General features: G+C 45.1%; 1 long non-coding RNA gene across 2 annotated transcripts; it reads right to left on the bottom strand.

Moving 5' to 3' along the window:
- Nucleotides 1-20,602: 20,602 nt before the first annotated feature.
- Nucleotides 20,603-21,328, bottom strand: LOC135383195 (uncharacterized). Of its 2 annotated transcripts, XR_010419729.1 has the most exons (3): nt 21,217-21,328; nt 21,013-21,143; nt 20,603-20,932 (listed from the first exon to the last, which is right to left on the bottom strand). It is a non-coding gene; the product is annotated as an uncharacterized LOC135383195 (long non-coding RNA). The 2 variants fall into 2 exon arrangements; XR_010419728.1 differs by having other exon boundaries at nt 20,603-21,143.
- Between the last annotated feature and the right edge of the window lie 920 nt (nt 21,329-22,248).

The following is a 22,248-nucleotide window of genomic DNA, read 5'->3' as shown; positions in this document are numbered from 1 at the left end:
CAATCAGGAGGGAGTTCCCATCTACGTCTTATCAAGGCTGGGTGTCTTGACAAGAGAGACAAGCTGGTGCATACTGATGGCTGGAACTGGAGACTTGTAGTGGCAAGACGAAAATTTTGCTGACATAGGCACACTACGTGTAAATGAGCCCTTGGTCATCCCCCTTGCCTCCCATCACAGGTTTTCGAGGATACTATAGGTGTGTGGTGTACGGATGGGTTTATCGGTACACCACACACCTATAGTATCCTCAAAAACCTCTGATGGGAGGCAAGGGGGATGACCAAGGGCTCATTTACACGTAGTGTGCCTATGTCAGCAAAATTTTCGTCATTGCAGTGTGGGGGATGTTTTGTCTTGTCACTCTGTATCTCCAGTTGCAGTCAACAGACTGTCTACCCGTCTGTACAGCAAAAACTATTACACGTGGCGGTATTAGCTCTGGCATCAAATCCAGACTGTACTGCACTAAGTTAGTGCCGAGGTGGGAATATTTTGAACTCTGTGCAGATTGTCAATGCGGTGTAGTGACGGGAATAAAGAATGACCCTATAACTGTATCGATTTATTGTACAGTGGAGTATGACGGAGTGGGAATAACAAAATAGCTTAGGTCTATTTGCCTCCCATTATGTATGGGAGGCAAATAAACCTAAGCTATTTTATTATGTTGTGCTGTGGTTCTAAATCAATGTGGTGTTAAGTCTGGGTGGTTACAGGTATGCTGCCACAGGAATGTTAGGAGGGTTTATGTTGTTAGATCCATATCTGGTGTACTAATACGCTATGCATGTCTGCGTCCTTTGTTTTCCTCTTCCTGGAATCAGGGCATAACAACCCCCTTGTGAGATGCGCCGTGAAGTGGGAAGTGGGTCCCCAGAACTTGCTTCAGCCATGACCTCCGCATCTGAAATATGGCCTTGAGTGTTAACACTCAAAAGAATACGTTGAGGGCCTAGCGGGTACAATAACAAACATAAAAATGACTATGCAAATAAATCTTCCCCTTTGCGGTCCCTGTTTCACTGGCACAGTTATTTGCCTGTCCACTTTACGTTATAAACACTGGCAGCCGCATCACACAAGATTCCTTTCGCAGAACTCGACAATTTTCAGGGCTCGTGCATATCCATTATTTTGTGGGACGTGCAAAAAGAATTCCAATATTTTTGTGGCTTGACAAAACATACCAAATCCAGTTGATTCCGTTGACGTGCTTGCTGCCGCCTGAAATCGAGCCAGAAATTAGCAACAAGGCTGCAGTCGAATACTGATGCAACGTGAAGTGTCTCGGACGTAGTCAAACACAGATTGCGAAGTTTTCACATCCCTGAATGCTACTATCAGGCTTACACTATGAACTGCAGAAACACCCACTAGCTGCAATAACATTAGAATAACGCTGTCATGTGGGAGTGTTACGTTATTACTCCTGCATAATACGGGCGACCATTAGCACAGCAACAACACACCAATCTTTTTTTCTCGAGAGTACGCGTACTATTGCGTCAGGATTCTGCAATCATTGTAATAATTTGTGTACATTAGTAGCCGGTGTGACGTTACAATCGGCGGCGAGGCCAGGTGTTCGCGATGATGTTTACTGTGACAACTGATATTTTTCATCGCAGCGTAACTGTGACCACGCAGGATTGTCACTTACCTCCGTTACTGGTTCCTGCCCTTGTTCCTGATCGAATATGGTAGGCACGGCGTCAATCTTCAGCCGCTTCCGTTTCTGCCGTAGCCCGAGCCGAACTTGCAATACATCTTCATCAAAATAGGCGTCGTCGGCGAAATGACAGGAACCGACGCGTGAAACATTCAATCCTTGGGCCACACCACAGTAGTGGCTGACGATAGCTGCCTCCCACTTTCGTTTCGTCTCGCCATTGCGAGGTCGGTGAAATGTAAGCTCGGGATTCACGTTATAAGTCTTTGTGCACCCGCGCACGTAGCACCGATTTCCTGACTGTGACATCGCACGTCAACGGCGGGAAATCCTAGGGCACACGCTGTGGTTCAAAGTACTTCAAAGCAAACGCGACAAGACAACAAGGAAAAGGGTCAGACGCACGCTCAGACACACACCGAACTCCGGCGGGAAGGAGCGCCTACTGATGGTTGGTTTATCCGGGTGACGTCATCCAGTGTCGGCGCCTTGCGGGGATTGCCGTGCGCGCCAGAAGCGCGAACATTTAAAAATCGTTTCTGAGTCAACCAAGTGGATTTGTGCGGAGAAAATTTGCCGGCGTACATTGTGAACGACAGGGAACGTGACCATAACAGTTCCGGAACACGCTTCCGGATGCGACTATCCCTTTAAGTGATCTTGAAAGCCTGGACAACTCCCACACTGCACACAACTTCAGCAGTACTTTGTCCACATGTTCAATGTCTTGTCGCAACAAAAACTTTCTTCACTTCATTGATTTGACCCACAGGAATGTGGTTGATCATACGAACCCCAAACATACCGCATTCATATAATCGACCACGAAGCCGGATGCAAAACTGAAAAAGGTGAGGAATGAAAGTGCGCTGCTTCCCTTAATCCCACAACTTGTGACGTTTTTAGTTTTGGCTTTGTAGGCATGATAAAGAAAAGAGTCGTGCGATCTTGTAGGAGGAGGAGCTGCAGTAGTGGAATACACGCGTGTATGTCCGTTCGCCTCCTTAACAACCTCATCAGGTTGTTCACACCATGCACAACCATGAACACCGTTGAACTGTGCCATATTTATGGCTTCGCACCTCGCAACAGTGTCCACAGTACATGCGGTATGGTCCACAGTACATGGTCCGGGGAACACCTTCATAGTCCTTTGTCGTCCTTTGTCATCCGTCCACTGCATGCCCATTGAAGAAAGGTCATTCATCGTTTTTACAAAAGGAATAAAAAACGTGTTCATGGCCTGTTTGCCTGAACGAAACCAGAGGCCTGCCATTAGGAGTGTGGGTACACGTTGCCTGTATGACAGTTCGTTAACTTGAATCATTAGTGGCCAAATGCTGAAAGTCGAGCTCTCAAACAGAGGAACATCAACTGTGTTGAATGTGACCGTGACATGATCAGGCAGAGTTGGCAGCTTGTGGTATGCGGCATTCTCAGCTACGTCGGTGACATCATAGGAAGGAAATGAATTGTTGGGAAGTAGAATGTTTGCTTCCAAAAGACCCCGTAGTTGGTCTTCAAAGTCTAGCGAGAAAAAAATGACGAAGTTTTGAATAGATCGTCAACACTGCGCTGTGTTTTGCACTTGTTGCTCGTAACGACTTCATCGTCTTGTAACTCGCACAAATATTCCTAGCAACTGCTGGAATACAGATGCTTCTTCCGGTGATTTTCACCTGCTGCAAAGTGCCGAAATAATAAATGCTTGGTGCTTGGGTAATCTGTCTTTTTTGGGAGATCGGCTTGAATAATTTGTAGCAAGCTCTCTGTCGCCTCCTTTGATGCATCATGACGGAGGCTGTGCGCCTTGACCGACAGCAAGCTTTCTGCTTTGCTAAGCTTTGAGTGTTCATAAAGTGGTTCATCCTGAAAAAAGAAAGAGAACAAAAACAAAGATAAAGAACCAAACAAATGTTAGTGATGTCAGAATAATAACTTACACCCTGAACAACAACACATTTATTTTAAGGTGATGAATGGGGAGTTTCATCGCCAGGGGCGATACTCTACCCCATTGCTAACGGTGATGTATAACAATTCAGAAAAGCTTCGCGTGGCCACTATATATAATGGAGGCGAATAATACGCCTCCCTGCTGAGCTATCAGATATACTAGCGATACGACATCTTCATTACGTGCCGCATTTAACTGACTACTTTTTGTGTGAATAAACATATGCCCCCACCCCCACCCCCCGACGAGCGAACAGAAAGTACCAGCAAGCTGCGATCAGCCTGACAGCAGGTGTTTTTTTTTTTTTTTTTGTTGCTTGTTTGTCTAGATTTTGTGTTTCGCAACGAAAACAATGATCCAACAGCAAATTCGAACTGAAAGACGTTTCTCATCAGTTGGGTTGTTTTGTGATGTTGCGCAGTTTCTTCGCTTTCACTTTCGCTGTTGCACGACGTATCAGGCGCGTCAGTTTCAGCAGGTCTACTTGCCGAAGTCTGTTCATCGCGGTCTTGGTCGTCATCCACACGTGAGCGTTCTAAGCTGGTAGTTCTATCCTCGGAGTTTTAACGTACCACTGTCCGAACTACCTTCTGTGCGCGGTGATGGGTCTCGTTGTTCGTGCACATGTACCGCTGATGTAGATTTGGAAGAGTCCAGAATCACTTTTGTACCGATACGCACGATCAGCACAGCTACGTTTGATGCGGTGCTTCGAACGTACAGGAATTCGTTTTGTCGAATCCCAGAGGTATGCGCCATAATGTTTTCGTGATGTCATAACGGCTATACGTTATTGCAACAAGCCTGAGGCCATGGGATAAGCCAGTCGCTGCATGATGACACGTTGTGCATGCTACAGTACTATCCACTAATCCATTACGCCGGTAACAAAAGCAAACATGGAAGCAGGCGTACAATAAGCCGCTTAGTTGCGCATTATGAGGAGGCAGAGAAGAAAATCAAGTTTAGAAAGTCATTGAAAAGTCTCCCTTGTTTTCTACCGTAAAGAAACCAGCCAAAGGTGCTGTGTGCAATACCCAGCAATGTCAATAATCGATTTGTGCCTCAACAGTACAGTGTTTTGCTGAAACAAATCTAGCAGCATTTCCGACGGTGACAGGGATGAAGAACACGCCGTCGGGCCCTGCGAATTTATGTAATGCGTGTCTCCATCTATTACTTTTTACTTGATTTATTTTTTGATTCCTGCGGGCTAACTATGGAACATCAACACAGTTTTGGATTCTTGACGCCTACGAAGCTGGAAACGCGGGAGCAACGGAGCAACACGAAAACAAGCGGCGTCGCTGTCACCTAGCAACGGCGCATGCATGGTCGAACTATCTTTTTCAAAAGCTAAATTACAGATAACAATCTAAATAGTAATGTCAGATGGAGAAACATATTAATATCCTTTGTGGTTTTAGTAGTTCAAGTTTGACTTTCTTTTGCACGCTGTTTTCAGTGCGGTCTAGTTGGTCAAATCCAATCCAATCCGACCTTCAGCTTGTGCAGGTGAACAAGAGGCGAGGAGGCCGTCTCGTGTATTCCCTATTCTCCGTGTTCACGTGCATATCGGTATTCGTTTCTAGCATGTCGCACATCCTTGTACAATGGATTTGCGAAGATGCATGGGACGTTTATCCAGTAAGGGCACTTGTTGATACCAAAGTAGGGATTCGTCTGTTGTCGGAACCGCACGCCATTGACGAGCTGAAGGGAACCGTGCAAGATGTCCGCTGGAAAGACGACGAGGAACCTTCCCCCGCGAATTTTCTGAATTTTGGTAAGGAGTCTTACCGTTCTCCGCTTTTGTATGAGCGTCTTTTTTGCAATTCGTCGAAATGTGTTTCCAACAGGTAAAGAGCACGTGCTCGAACGACAACGAAATAAGCTGGCTGCTGCTGCTGCAGTTGCTACGCCGCAGAAGTCTAATTGCAGAAAAAGCTGGACTAATGAACCATCGGGCAGCGTCAAGGTACAGATATTGCACGTGCAGCTAATTTCCTGTACAGTTACACTTTCTTTCGTCTTCAAATGAGAATTTCATAACGTCCACAGACACGAGAGTGCACACACTGTGAAGATAAAGAAAATGTAAAAAAGAAACTCAAGAGGAAGAATTGCGAATTGAAGGAAAGGTTTAAGACAATGGAGGACATGTTTGATAAGTTGTTACTTGTAGTTTTTTCCCCAGCACCATTTTCAGTGCATGTTAACAGCAGATTTGTATTGCAGATACCAGTAAAATGGTCAAAAGACTAAAGAGGATGTTAGAGAGCAAGCAGCCAAGCAATGTTGTACCCTGTGATAAGGTGTCAACATTATTAGCAGGCCTCAACAGGCCCCGCTTGTCTTTACAGGAAAGTAGTATGCTTATGTCTCTGTGATTGCATCGGTGGTACAGTACCTCACAGGCTCAGTCTTTTCAACTTTTATTGCTTTTCTGACATTTGCACCTGATGCTTCAAGATATGTGGGTCCTGACCCTGACTTTTCTGTGTGCAACCAGATCCTCTTGACTGTCGTCCCTAAATGTGGAGGCAGCATGGGTTTAACCAGCTTGCTTCCCATTTAAAGGAGCTTGGAGGATACCTAGAACATGCATGTGTTTTTGCTGTATCATATAAGCATACTACATTAAGGAACCGTCACGCTAAATATTTCGTTTTGGAAGAATTTACTGACGAAATTGCGTTTCTTACCCGCGAGATTGAAAGCTCTCTCCTGCTGCAGGATGCCCACTGCCCTCGTAATTTTTGTGCAAATGTGGGTACTAAAGCTTATAATATGAATTTCCAGTTATCCCGACATACTTGTTCTTGATTCTTTCCATGCTCCTTTAATTGTGTGTCGTCAGTTAGGGTGATGGTTGCAACTGCAAATTTTACACCACAACTCAGGTTCCTAATACCAATACTGTTTGATTTCAGGTGGACATTGGAGGGGGTGTGTTGGTGGAAGCTACCGCCCTGGACCGACTATTCCAGTTGTGCAAGGCATCGCCAGCGAAATACGCCCGGGCACTACTGCGGTGCGTATTTACCCTAGATGAATTGAGGGGGAAATCGCGCTATGGACAGCAAAGTAACTCTCATAGCTGCACCCAAGGAGGCCGTGGACCCCATACGTTTGGATGCTGTGCTAGGTAAGGAATGGGCTTATTCACATGTCGTCAAAGAACGCCTTTGCCGCCATGGTGGTCATTTTTTAAGCGCAGGTACTGATGTACGAGGGGTGTTCAAGTCAAGCCGGGACTTTTTATTTTCCCCAAAAGTGAAATGAACTTACAGGCGAGAAATTAGCTTTATTATTCAACGTAATGTCCAGCTTCACTAATGCACTTCTCCCAGCGTTTCACGAGAGCTTGGATGCCAGCAGCGTAGAAATCCTTACCGGCGCGTAGCAGCCATGATCGGGCCGCATTCTTGACCTCGGCGTCGCAGCTGAAGTGGCGGCCCAAGGAACGCCTTCAGTGGCCCGAAGAGATGGAAATCGCTGGGGGCGAGGTCTGGACTGTAAGGGGGATGTGACAGCAACTCCAAGCCAAGTTCCTGTAAGGTGCGTGTCGTGAGATGCGCGGTATGCGGGCGTGCATTGTCCTGTAGGAGGAGGACCCCTTTGGTGATGAGGCCCGGCCGCTTTTGCTTCAGCGCCTTATGCACATCCCTGAGAACTTGGCAGTAATATGCACTATTGATGGTGGTACCACTGGGCAGAAGATCAACATGAACAACGCCAGCCTTGTCCCAGAAAACCTTGGCCATGACCTTACCCGCAGACGGGGTACTTCGGAACTTCTTGGGAGCTGGCGAGCCCGGATGCTTCCAGTGTTTTGATGCGCGTTTAGACTCAGGAGTGAAATGGTGCACCCACGTTTCATCGCATGTGATGATCCGATCAAGGAACGGCAGTCCTTCAGTGTCGAAACGGTACCTTAGCTCTTGGGAGATTTCCAGTCTTCTCTGCTGGTCAAACACGGAGAGCTGGCTCGGGACCCAACGGGCACTAACTTTCCGAAACTGGAGGTGTTCATGAATGACAGTGTTCAACGTTCCCACAGAAAGGCCCGTCTTTCGAGCCAGTACGAGACATGTTAATAGTCGGTCCTTGAGGATCAGGCGCTCCACACGTTGGATGTTCTCAGGAACTCTGACACTGGGCTCTGAGCCGCCCCGGCCGGATTCGTCCTGCACTGATGTACGGCAGCCTCAGAACCGTTTGTACCACTCAAACGCTTGCTGCGGCTAAGTGTATCGTGGCCGTACTGACCCTGAAGTCTTCTGTGAATTTCAAATGACTTGACGCCTTCATTCACGAGAAACTTCATGACAGTTCTCTGTTCGATGTGCGCGCTCACCTCGTTGTCGGCCATCTTCTCCAGCACGTGTCTTCTGTTTTGCACAAACGTTGAACCACCACGTGGTGAACACGGAGGCCTGTCGCGTGTGAAAATGACGAAAAAGAAGTAGCGCGAGCCATTTATACACTCAGGAAACAAAGTCCCGGTTTGACTTCAACACCCCTCGTAATCTAACGTTTGCTTGTAGACGAAGCCTGCAATGGTGTTTTGAAATGCGATGTCGTCAATCTCCTTCTTTTTTCAAGGAGACATTTCATCATTGTCGTTCTCACATTTTCTTTTACAAAAACTATGGTTACCGCATTGAAAAATCGCGCAGTTTGTCAGCTTGCAATACCGCCACCTTTTTGGATACAATAGGACTTCGAATGTTGTTGATAAGGGGCTCATTATTATATTCCCCATATCACCACCAGCAATGGGATAGAGTATCACCCCTGGCGATGAAACTCCCCATTTATCATCTTTAAATAAAGTTGTTGCTATCAATGCTGCCACCACGGAAAGTGGGAGGAGCTTACGCGCATGCCACGTCACACAGTGACATAGGTTGATACACTCTATTTTGTTTCCTGCTTGCAGACTTGAATGAACATCCTACTGCACATTATATAACCTTTGGTTGGTTTAAATGGTGTTTTACCTTACTGACTCACTGTGCCCTATGCTGTCATGTTTAGCTTTCTTTGCTCAGTGCATGGCAAACAAGGTTTTGGAAAAGCGAACTGAGGGAACCCTTGGGGGACTATAAGCAACCTCTGAGTCCCCTGCAGAGGGCTCTGCAGGTCCAACAATTTAGTCATTTTCTATGAGAATATCATTGCTAACGGTAGGGGAACGTGAGGCACACTGAGACGAAAAAGTTTGTAGATTTTTGTGTTTTTGTACAGGAAAGAAAACTTTGCATTCTAAACTACACTCGCTAGAGCAAATCTTGTTTTATACTGGTTATACAAGATAAGCTTTCCTTTTGAATGGATCCTCTGAAAAATTGTGAATATATAGACAGCTAACTCTTGTAACTGTGCGTAACTGTGTGCCCAAGACTCGGGCAGAATGTTACAACCAGTGCAGGGGTATGATACCAAGAGCATTCATTTGTTGTCAATGCGCCATTAAACTCCCAATCATCATGATCATCATCAAGAGCATTCAACAAAATTTATGCAAAGTCAGCTTCGAATGTGTAGCAGTGCTCGAGGCGTCTGCTGGCGGGAGTGCACCGTGGGGTAGGCAAGACGTCAACGATGTCGCTCCAATTTAGCGGTGCCATATTAGGAACGTCGGGACCGATAAACGAAATCGGTCTTTTCTTGCTCTGCCTCACAGAACTAACTTGGTGTTCCCTCATGGCATTCTCTCCTGTCAGAAACCCGATTTTATGTAGGAGCTGTACTATTCACCACCCCGGAGTACACTGATTTAGTGTGTTCCATGTGCTCCCGTAACATCGTGCTCCATCGCACAGCTATTCAGAGTTGCATATCAGTACGTGCCTGGGCGCGAGCAAACAGCATGCCGTCTTTTGATTCTGATTCTGCTTTCAGTCATAACGCGTAACATTCAGATCACTATCGTTGCATAACACAAAGAAATGTCGTCAAAACATTTTCCCTCGTGATTGATTGCTGATTTGTGCAAACTGATGACGATGTCTCACTGTTTTTGCGGACACAGTTACAGTCTATGAACATAGCAGTAGGAGGCAGGTGAGCTAGTGGTTTCGTGGAACAGACAACATTCCCTTGAGTCTGAGGAAGGTATCAAATACAGGGACGGAGATGTGGACACTGTATTCCTTACCCTCTTCGCTCTCAAGGAAATGTTTGTTCCACAGTTAGAGTTTCGCATTTGCTGAGGTTCCCGAATGAGGCAGATATCAGAAATGTAACACTCTGCCCCATGCCTCACGTTGCCCTATTGTTTTCGCTCCTGAAGTCCCCATCCCAAATACGGAAGCTTGTTCTCAGTTTACTAACCTAATCAAAGAGTGATATTAAACGGTAGGAACAACTTATTTATTTACACATGGTAAACAAGACTTTCGTGCACGAGACTGCACTTCTCCAGGTTACAAAAATATAAACACGGTACAGGCACATATATACAGTTGAAGGGGGAGTTTATGTTCTTTTGATTTTTATCTGTGTTTGCATCCTTTCCATCAACCTGTTACCCCTCATGCCAGAACTCCCCCTTCAACTGTATATATGTGCCTGTACCATGTTTATAATTTTGTAAACTGAAGAAGTGCAGTCTCGTGCACGAAAGTCTTGTTTACCATGTGTAAATAAATAAGTTGTTCCAACCGTTTAATATCACTCTTTGATTTACTCACCACCGGCAACTTGACATCGCCTATTTTTTCTGCCTTCGTATTTACTAACCTAAGTAAACAATGAAGTTCATTATGTAATAGACATTATTACTCTGGTTCTGGTACTTTTGTCTGCATGTGGGTGATGAATCACGAATATATGAGTCAAAAAGCACGGGTAGCAACTTCATTCCCACCAATATAATACAAACACTGAATCTCCGAGGTAATCTAATAAGATGCAACAAATGATAGTATTTGTGGACAGTGGTAATTCATTTGTTTTGGTTTTTATTTGCAGGGTATACATGCAAGAAATTTCCGTTGGCAGCCATCGGGTATGTGAAAAACAGCCTTTCATTCCTCCTATCGAGAGAAATAAAGTAGCTTTTAGTAGCCAAATTTATTCTATTGTATATATTATTCTGCATGATCTCCCAACTTCTTCATGTCAGTTGAGTATATTAGCTGCAGCTGCTGAAACTCTATGGAGACTCTGTTAACATTACGTAGGAATTCTGCTCGAAAGGAGCTCTGTAGGAAATCTATACATACGCGGTGGCCAATTTTCCGTACGAACACAACTGGGACACAAAAAGAACTCAACAGAACATCAATCAACTCTCTATAGAAATTCAGTTGAGTCTATTGTGTATGAGCCTTAGAGTTTCTTCAGAATCTCATAAGGACTTTTTGTAAGGGTATGTACGAAGAGAAACTTTCCGGTCAGTTCACTTGCACACAGACCAGTGCAATGGCTAATCCTGCTTCGGTTGCTGCTACCATTGCTATGAAGCTTCCGTGGCCGCTCTATGAAGCAACCTTCGAGTTTTTATCACGGAAAAACGAGAATAATGTGTAAAGTGCAAGCTATGCAATCAGACGTACTTGACAAGCAGGACGTCAACTTCAAACCTGAAGAAACATCTTGAGCTGAGTTTCTGTTTTTGTGTATGTCTGTCTGCCATCATCTCCAGCTAAAGCTGCTGTTGTTGTTGTCTCTATACGCTACAAAATGCGATGCGCCAGGTCGCGCGCACATGTCGTATTTTTCTGTGTCTGATATCGGCGTATTAACTTCATACATTACGTTCATTTCTTAGTCGCCGTAGACACAGCACCCGGACACAGACACGTAGACACATCACCCAGAGTGTGTGACAAAGAAGCGCAAGCGTGGAGAGTCCCCATAAAAAAAAAATTAAAAACCCTTATTGCCGCAGTATGTACAACGCAGTTAGCTGGGTGACGTCGGGTGCCCAGAGTGACCTTATGATACTGGACTTTGTGGTTGGCTGCATGCAGTGCTTCTGTGTGGTGGAAAACCCGGAGTTCAAGCATCTGATTCAAACGCTGCAACCGCGGATAACTGTAATGATGCGAGAAACGCTCGCGTCACATCTTGACGATGCCTTTGTGCTATGGAAGTGGCTGTGACAGTATCTCTGGGGGAGGCCTAACTGTCTGTTGTACAGCGGATTGCTGGATGGCTTGCAACATGTGAGTGCCGTTCAGGTTCAAAAATGCATGTAATGTGCTCAGACACGCCTAGCGCAACACTCACAGTCTGTTGTTGTTTTTTTCTCACAGAGGCTTTATTGATGTGACTGCGCACTGGCTGAATACATCAACGCTGCAGAGAAAGGCGGCACTGTTTGCGTGCCGAACAACCCCAGGGCGTCATACTTCCGATAGACTGGCTGTGCAGCTCCACAGTACACTGAGCGAGTACCAAGTCACAAACAAAGTGTCCAGCGTTGTGACTGACAACGCCGCAGATTTTGTGAAGGCACTTCAGTAAGCTTTGCTTCCACGGCAGAGCTCTCCTCTGTAGATACCACGCGTTAATTAGGCCACAATTCTCGTTGCAAGTGGTCGTATTTTACGTTCTGTACATGGAGCATGTTTGGCGGTCATCCTGCTGAGGACAATGACGAAAGCGTAAGTGCGCACAGCATCTCGTACGAACTACGCAGAACGCCGGATGATATTCAGCTTCCGAAACATCACCCCTGTGCTGCCCATACTCTGAACCTTGTGGCCACCGTCGACAGTGAACAGGCGCTATATATAGGCGCTACAAGGCCCGTTATGCTGCAGTGCGTCAAAGTCTGCGTCAACAAAATCCACAGCACTGTGGAAGAAGCAAAAGCAGTCAGTTCAAGCTGCGGAAGTCACCAAGGAAAAAAATGGAAGGTACCTTCCTGCCCCAAATGGTGCACGATGGAACTTCACTTATGTGGCTATACAGTTAATCAACAATGTAGAGAAGCCAAAGCCTGACAACGTTTTCGACGCTTTGCGCCTACCATGGCTAAGGCGGAATGATGTGGCCTTCATAAATGAGTAGTGCCAGGTATGTCCCTCGTAAGATTGTATTCCTCCTGTTTTTACCCTTTCGGACTTGATATCAGCGCATAACCATGCTATTCAATGCTGCCGCAGGCTATAAGTGGTGTCGCTAAGGCTCTCAACGTATTGAAAGGCCAAGATGTACATGGGTACATTGCTGCAGACAATTCAGTCTCTTCTTCGCCGCCTAGATACGCTGCCTCCAATCCAGTATTGACACCATTGGTGACCATCTTTTCAGCAGCACTAAGAAGGAAGCAGGGGCGATTTTGTCACACCCTCTACTTATGTGCACAGCTTTCACTCGTTATCTGTGTGAGTACCGTGGGACTAAGGTGCACTCGAAAAGCAGGTTTTCACACCAGTTGGCAGAAACATGCCTAGTCATCCTTGCCGGAGTCCATCCACGTCTTAAGTTTTCTTGGCTTGGAGGAGGCGAAAGGAAGAGGGCTATCAGCCTGGAAAGAAGAGTATGAAGCGGCACCACCAGTTGAGGGATCACCCCATTCAGAAGGCCAGGATCACGAGGACTCAGACGACGACTTCTCTGACTTGCAAAGCATCCCAGCAGGTATTGAGCTTGACTGGTGGAGGTAACGACCCCGCAGCGTACTCCAGGAACAGACTATTAACGAGCTTCCCCTGATCCAGGACACGTTCGTAAAATTCAACACGGGCATTGCGTCTAGTGCGCTGTGGAACGGCTCTTCGGCGTAGGGAGGGACACGTTTCGTCGCAAGAGGGGAAAACCGACAGACGAGAACTTTGAAAAACAGCTTCTGCTTAAGTGCAATAACACTTTTATAGCTCTAAAGTAACTGTAAATAAATGTTTTTAACAATTGTATCACCCGCTCATGGTCTTTTTCTAAAAAGTAACTGTAATGTAACTAAGTTACTTTCTCTCAGTAATCGTAGTTCGTTAGTTGAAAGACGTAGGAAGCATCCAAAACTTAGAGATTTATTACGAGCTTTCAGGCAGAGACTGCCCTTCTTCAGGGGGCAGTCTCTGCCTGAAAAAGGGCTGTCTCTGCCTGAAAGCTCGTAATCAATCTTTGAATGCTTCCTACGTCTTCCATTCTCAAGCATACCTTTTTGACTTCGACATTCTTCATTGTTTTGCTTCGTCTTAGTTAGTTGACCAAGAAAGTAACTATAACTGTAACTTAGTTACTATTTTTGGTATATAAACTGCAACTGTAAGTCAGTTCCTTTTTAGATGCAACTTACCCGGGACTGCGTCAGAACTCACATTGGTAAGCACCAGCGGCATGACCGAGCGGGTTAAAGGAGCACGGAAGTCACATTTAGCATGGCTCGAAACGCTGCTTCATCTGTGAAGCTGTCCACCAGGAGTCACCATGCAAAATATTTTCGCGCTGTAATGTATTGACACTGCGCAATAAAATTTACAAAAGACAGTCGGAGAAAGTAGGCGTGGACGAGAGACACGAGCCGTAGAACGCGTAACGTAGAAACTGCTCGTTGCCTTTTTTCATTGTTTTTCCTTCTCGGCTCACGCGCCGCTTATACATGCTTGTGCTGTGCCGTTGGACGTCACTGGTCACGTGCCGGAGCTCGTGATACGACGTCTTCTCGTTCGCCGATGCCCTCTCTGCATGTGGAGAGAGTTTCTTAAAGGTGTGTGGAACAGAGCCTTGAGCGTGCTCTGTAGATTACCGTTCTTATCGTTCTTTCGTTAGAGCTCATTTTATTCGTTGTAGAAGACGTCGCAGGGAAATCAAGAAAAAATATTTTGGGGGGTGACTTCCATGGTCCTTTAAGGCGTCCTGCTCGTTGGTGGCAGCCAAGGTTGTGCTGGAGACTGGGAGGTGGTGGGTTTGATTCCTACTGGCGGCTGTGCTGTCTGAGGGTTTCCCGGGGTTTTCCGAAGACTTTCCAGACGAATGTCGGCACAGTTCCCTCTGAAGTCGGCCCAGGACGCATACTATCCCCCTGTCCCCCCACTCCTTCCTGCTGTCCTCTCTCCATCTGGCGACATATGTACGCCGCTCATAGCCACAGTTGCTTCGCGGCGTTACAAATAATAAAGAAGTATAACAATAGCGGCGAATAAGAAAAAAGAAAAACTGGTAAGCGAAGGTCGACGCATTTACTGAGGACTTTTCATTTAGTATATTGCGATAAGAGCTCCAAGCGGACGACAACAGAGGCAATCGCCTGCTCTGCGCTCCCATTCATGTGCCGGAGTTACGTTATCTTGGTGTTAGCTGGAGAGAGAGTGCGAGTGTTTAAAACTTGCTTATTAATGCGCTAGCATTATAGTCCTCGCTACACATAATCGCGGCGTGGTCTTCTCTGTCCGCATGGCGCGGTGAGTGGAGAGTGCGACGCGGCCACGGCGCTGGAGCATCGGCACTTCGCAGAGCAGCCAAGGTTGAAAAAAATCCGGACATTTTGAAAAGGTCCTCTCCAGTGGGCTTTTTTCGATAAAACCCGGATCTTTTTGGATATTTTTGGAGCATATAGAGAAGTCTAGTAATGTGACACAGAGTAAAAACCAATATGTTTTGCTATTGTTCCTCCTTATTTCGGAAAAGTGGAGTTCAATGCACGCGTGGGTGAATCACTGAGATCTATGTATAAAGGCTGGATCGCGCATGGGAGAGGGGCTCGTGGGGGAGAGGCGTGCCTTCGGGCCGCCATGTTGGTGGGCCCTAAAGTGCTGTGTGTGCCCATAGAAAACAATGGTAGGCAACAGAGATTGTGAGTATTTATTGCTCTGCAAGCATTGGTCGTTGTTTGTCATCACACAATTTTGTAAGGTGCCAGTATACTGATGTATCCTAACAGTGTTTCACAGGTGTCCTGCCGTTCGATTCTTAATTACGTTATGTTTTGCATTCCGAAACTAGACCGTCACTGCAGTGCAGCGCTGGGGATTGTACTACAGCACGCTTCCCTGCCAATATTTCAATAAGAAACGACTTGAGGTTAACAACAACCATGTATATAATATCCCGTACTGCGTTCTGGACAAAAATTGTTCCATAAAGAACGGTCCGGGAAAAGATATACTCGCATGGCAGAAAGAGATCGTTCTGTAGAATCGCAGCCGTTATTTTAGCCGTGTATGCGTTTAGTATTATTTATATCAAGCTTTTAGTAAGTCTTTTAGTAAACGACAGCTGTGCTTTGCCTCGCAAATATGGACACACCGAAGCAGCCCAAATAATTACTTCACGCAATTAGATCATACTCGTTAGGACAGTTGATCAGGTGGTGATGTAAGCTTAATCAATTAAGTTACTTAGAAAGTGGTAACACCTCCTTGAGACACAGGACTTATCTCTTTTTGAAGTACAACCCTTCTATGTTTGTTTGCTTCTTCCTTTATTTGTTCTGATTATTTGCAGGCGCGGTTGTGCCAAACTGAATGTCCTTCTCCAGCACTCACATGCTTTTGTTGAATGCAACTGCAGCGTGAGAAAAGCTGCTTGGGGACGGGGTCCTGCTATCCAGTGCTGACCAGGGTGTCGAACCGAAACGTTTTTCGTTCCGGTTTTCGTTCCGGTTCTATCATAAACGGTCCGGTACCGGTTCTGCTACGGAGCAAAAAAATAACGGTTCATACCGGTTTTAACCGGTTCCGCTTCTGGTGAACATATTCATTCCCAGAAGAAAAAAAAATCAATGCTGCAATATGTAAACCCGTTTATATGCATGCATGGTATTTCATATTAATAGGCAGCTGTGAAATTGGTAGCTCCTGGTTCCTGTAGGTGACTGTCTGTTCAAATAGGCTTTCTCCTTTCTTGAAGCGCATGATACAGACGGACTTGTTTGTTGTGATGTCATACGTAAAGTACTTTCTTGCTGGATTGGTGCGAGCGCGTCCCATTCAAATGCCTGTTGCTGCTTCCTCGCCAGCAAGCACTACTGCACGAGTACGACGCAAATCGAGGAACACCTTCACTCACAAACGCGCTCGATGGCTCCGTTTTCTTTTCTTCGTGTCTTGTCCACAAAAGAGGCGCCACTTCGCACGCGCTTGCCTCGCGGATACGTACATGTATTCAACTTCGCTGCTCTCAAACAAGGGACACGTTGCACCAGATTACCCGGAGAAGCCGTTTCGCAGTTCCCTTGGGTCGCACATTGGTAGAGAGTCACAACCGGTCACATGTACATCTAAGTCCATGTGCGCGAACGATAAAACGTTACAAAGGGAGCCTAAGGGTCATAGTATACCGACAGACATTGCACCGTAACCGAACCCTCGTGAAGTATCCATAACATGACTTCAGAACACACGACGACAGTTTCATTCGCGTACCCGTAGTCTAAACCGGCGAAGTTTTTGCTTGGATCGAAAACCGTTAAATAAATTTTTCGGTTTCCCTCCTGAGCGAAAAAAACATAATGTTTCGATTCCGTTCCGGTTTGCACCAAAATAGCGGTTCTTTTCGGTTTTCAATTCGCTCCGACACCCTGGTGCTGACTTTGTCATGCTTGCTATGTGGAGCATGTTCCAAAAAATGCAGCTCCACGTATGGTCTTCAAATTGCAACAGGACTATTTGGAGCTTGAAACAGTTGTGATTTTGTCATTTTGGCCCTCGTGTACCCAGCCTGTGAAACACAAACACAAAAAGTCTAACACGATATGCTTTTGTAATGAAGATCACTGATGATGAGTAAAGAGAATATACGAGTTCAAGTTTATTCAATATTTTATGTCATTCATTATATTATTCAACATTTTATGTCAAGTTTATACAACATCAAGTTTATTCAAGTTCAAGATTTATTTCTTGCACTTATGCGTTTCAGGATATAATGAACGTGCAGGGAGGTCGCAAAAGACTACATTTATTGTTTTGTGACCTTGCTACAATGGCAATATATATTTTAGGAATGACAATGGTCAGGTACGCTCTCTCAATTTTAGGTTGGAATGAGCAATGAATAGCAACTTCCCTCCTGATATTTTCTCATATATGCTAAATTTTAAATTTAATGTGATCGAATATGTGCTAATATAATAATAATAATATATAAGAATATAATATGTGATAAATGAATGTGATCAACAGTAGATGTAAACAACATGAGTAGCCAGAGAAGTGCATTCTCAATAAATAATTTTCTTCTTATAGCGTATATGTGCATGCCTATTAACTGAAACGATTATCACAGTTCCCTGACAAGTTTTAATTTCTGTGAGTGTACTGCTTAGATCTACAACAGTTCATACAAGGTATTATATACTGTGAATGCCTTTAAAAATCCCATGTCACATATGCCTTTACTTTCTGGAGGTGCTGTGGCAGTCAAAGTTTGTGGGCATTACGCAGGTTCTGCACCCATTTCTTGAGTATGTTGAGGCAGCTGTGAAGTAACCTGCATTCATGATGATTATTCCAATTTTTATGGTGCATCGACAACAAAGGAAATACTACATCAGAACATTGGTTTGGGTGCAACCAGTTAAAAATGAATATGTTGTTTAATACATGCATTGGACAAATGCTAAAACATCAGTTTAAAAAATGGTTTACAATCCCTGTATCTTCTAAAAATTAAAAAGATTAAAAACTATTCTAAAAAGAATATGGGGAACTCTTCTAAAAAGAATTATAATCACCAATTATTATATTGCTGGGTGAAGGAGCGTAAGGAGTGTAGGGTGTGTTTCTGATGTGAACATGTAAGAAAATATGCAAAACTGAGAGAGGCTAACCATAGTGCGTGCACTAAGGTTGTTCCTACCTCTAAAGTAGAAACCAGTGGATGAGGAACGTGATACTTACCTGTACACCCAGCCGTATCACACTGCACAGATTATTCACTGGGTAGCCCCCATGACGAAACCTGTATTGAGGGACCACTTTTGCCTTAAAAACTGCTACAAATAGCACGACACGCTACAAATTATTACTATCGTAACAAGCTGCCGATACAGCTCAGACACAAAGGCGTTATTCAAGTCGCGCCACACCACCGTTACGTAGGATTCTTTGTCACAAATCAAACCAAGGCACAAAACAATACCGACACATGAAAAAAGGTAACAATCGTGGTCGCATTATGACGTAATACCGAACTTGTGCGCGAAGGTAATTCAAAGAAATGAATGTGGCACTTGCTTCCGCAGAGAACACCGTGTACCATGCTAGCAATGCATGCAAAAAAGCGCTCGAGTGCTCGCACATATATTGATGACAACACTACCTGTGTAGTGTAACGTGTTCTTTCAAGCATATTATGCACTCAAACTGTATTTGCCGCCGGGTAAAATGCAAGTGCGCTCGATTGAACGTCGGAAGAGCGATCAAGCAACCTGCATCCAGAGCTCGTTTTGGGCAAAAAAAAAAAAAAAAACACTTCATAATGGTCAACTAAATATACAGAATGGACGCCTATTTATTCCTTGATGAAGAGTGACTCACCTGTATAAATTTAGGTCCTGAAACATTGCCAGTACGGTTTGTACGACCGTAATTGCAAGAAGTTGCCATGATCGCTGCGGCGACTGTTGTGGGTACACACTCTTAATTTTTTTACACCCTTTAGGGTGTAATAAGGGTGTAATCCCAAAGTGCGATAACTCACTCCCTTTAGGGTGTAATATTACACCCTTTTCCACCGGCTACAACCTCAATAAAGGGTGTAATTTGCTACTTAAAAAACACCCTTTTGGGTGTAATCCAAAAGTGCTATAACTCACTCCCTTTAGGGTGTAATTTAACACCCCTGGTAATATTACACCCTTCAAAAAGGTGTTGTTTATCTGTCAAGTAATACATGTGCTACTTGAGAGATAGATGCTATAGTTCTCACAAATGCCAGCAGCCAGAAACTGTGAATCTATTCACTTGTACGCAGTCCAATAAATGAGGAGTTGAATTACTCATACATAATTCAGGGGAGTGCCTCTCTGCTAATTACTGTGGACACAAGAAATTTCCACGAGCACGAAATGCACAGCCACTGCAGCATTTGGGAAATGCACCTGAAAAGAAAAGTCCAGGCGTAGGTTTAGTATACAGGTTCTTTATTTCATAGTGCTTGAGGTCCAATTGCTACCGCAGTTACAATCCTTTGTATTGCTAATGAGGCCAAACCAGACAAACACCACATATCAATACTATAACCGTAATTACCACTGAAGCTATATATGGCATGAAACTCTTGCTTGCCAGGATACAAAGCATCTGCTTTGTGCATTGCCATAACAAAGCTCGGTCTTCCTTAGTTCTGGGGTCTTAAAAGAAACATTCAACAAGAATGATGTAAAGTCCTGCTGGGCAACGCTGCTTTAAAACTCCTGACGCCAGTATATCAAAGTGTGCCAAAGCTTAATGTGCCGTAATAAGGAGCAGCGAAAGAGCGAGCAAGGAGCAGCGGCTTTTTTGCTTCACAGGTTTTCTTGAATGCTCTGAAAAAAAGTCATATTGAGCTGGACATGTACTGCTGGCGACATACTGTCTGTCATTTGGGTTTCATGGTTTCGCTGCTTTCTGCGGCATGCTGCAGGTTGTGAGTAATAAACAGGCACAGCAGATTTTTCCCGACCTGCCTGCTGCTTACTACTTGCAACGACTCTTCACAGAGGCTGCAGAATGCTGTGAAAGCCCGAAACCCAAACTTCAGACAAGTACGTCTCAAATAGGTACAATGTACATTCTAAACCCATTGACGGATATGTGCCGCCTGATCAACTGGCACATTTCTCAAAAAGCGCACCAGATGACTTCAAGAGGAAGGCTGCGAAAGCTGTAGGTGCCCTGTGCCCCGGACGACATCGCTGCAGACGCCAGGAGCCACAGTGTACCGGACGTAATGAAGGAATACTTGTACCAACTAATACGCGAGACACATTATGCCTCTCGAGTTCTCTAACAGAAAATTATCTCCAGGCTTCACAAGAAAAAAAAAAAAGAAGAAGAAGAAAATAGGGGAAAAATGCACCAAGGTCATTGAACTTGAAACACCAAATTTTATTGGCGTGCACATACCTTTAAATTTCGTCCAGTACACCATCGTTGGCCGAATGGAAAGCATACACGGTTCACTAATCCCAACACACACACATATGGAGCACACGTTGCATGGACACAACCCCTCCGATGCACCAGGCTGGCACTGCAAAGCTCAACCAAGATCATCCTTAGTGACGAACACGACAGTTCCTCAAACGAAATGGCCGACGAATAATTGTCCGAGCATGTGGCACCAGACCCCTCTTCGATGTAAGAAGCAGTTGCAGTTTTGCACGCATATGCGTGACCGTTAAGACAGGACACTACCTGAAAAGAAACCGAAGTGAACATCACGTTGGTATTGTTCAAACGTTAATGCTAGAATATTACAGCTTTTTGTAACTCACGTCCTTGCAGTCGATACAGTCCCATGTTCACCTATAAAGAAAGAATACAATTAGCCTCGCTTGTAATATAAATCGTCGCTTCACCGATGTAGCGGATCCACTCCTGCCGCCATTTGCAATGTGTTCATCGTCTGCAACAGAACGATTGTTAAACACAAGTAAAACGCAGGCGTCGTACGTTGCATCACAGCCAGGTTGACTTACCTTAAGCAAACATTAAACTTGTAATTAAAAAGAAAGGTTGTCGTCCTTTCAAAGGCGAGGTTGCAGCGCACATAACAGGCACGAACGCAGCGACGAATGCACTGCGGTAGAATACGCGGTGCCACGTCACTCCTCACTGGCGGAGCGCGGAACAACGTAGTACGCTCCAGCGAAGGCTCACATATTCAGCCGGCACACGGATTATTCGACAAGCACACGAGTATACGGCTCAGGAGGCACACATATTATTCAGCGGGGCACACATACTTGGCGATAGGGATCGTTGAGCTTGCTATTTGATAGCTGTTACGGCTGCTTCCAGACTGTTACGGCTGTGTACCGGCTGTACTTTCTGAGGGAACTTTTTAACCGGCACATGTTCGTCACAGGATTTAGAGTGTAAACCCAAAATTTCTACTGAGGTGCCCTATTGTATGTATCTGTAGGTAACATGAAGCATATCACTGTGCTTTCAAAAGAAATACAGTTCATGTAAAAGGTCTATGCCCGCTACACCCATTTTACGCCTCTTTTACACCCGAGCTCAGTGGACGTTGTAAATAAGGTGTTACGTTATTATTACACCCATTTAACACCCCTCATCCCAGGATGTTTCTTCGAGCTGGTGTAATTTGGGAGTAAAAATTAGTTTACACCCCAGTTACACCCGGATTACACCCTAAAGGGTGTTTTAAATTTAAGACTGCAGTAAGATGGCGGCCGGTTTCTTCACGCTCGCGCTCCCTATCCGCGATCCAGCCTTTTAAAATCGAGATCAGTGGGGTGAATGGTGTATACCAGCGGTGCCGAACCGGCGGCCCGCTTGGAGTTGTCATGCGGCCCGCGTGGTCCCGAGCAAAAAAAAGTATTAGGCGCAGGCTTTATGAATGGTCGCGCGTTCTTATTGTGCTCTGTGCTTGTGCAGTTTATTTTGCGTTAATTAGTGATAGAGAACTGTTGTCACTGACCCGCAACAGAGGTGTTGAATCTCTTACTAAAAGACGAGCGGGGCTTGTTGCCACATGAGAACAG

Source organism: Ornithodoros turicata, chromosome 2 (assembly GCF_037126465.1).
Source record: "Ornithodoros turicata isolate Travis chromosome 2, ASM3712646v1, whole genome shotgun sequence".
Taxonomy (NCBI): domain Eukaryota; kingdom Metazoa; phylum Arthropoda; class Arachnida; order Ixodida; family Argasidae; genus Ornithodoros; species Ornithodoros turicata.
This window is presented reverse-complemented; position numbering and strand designations above follow the sequence as displayed.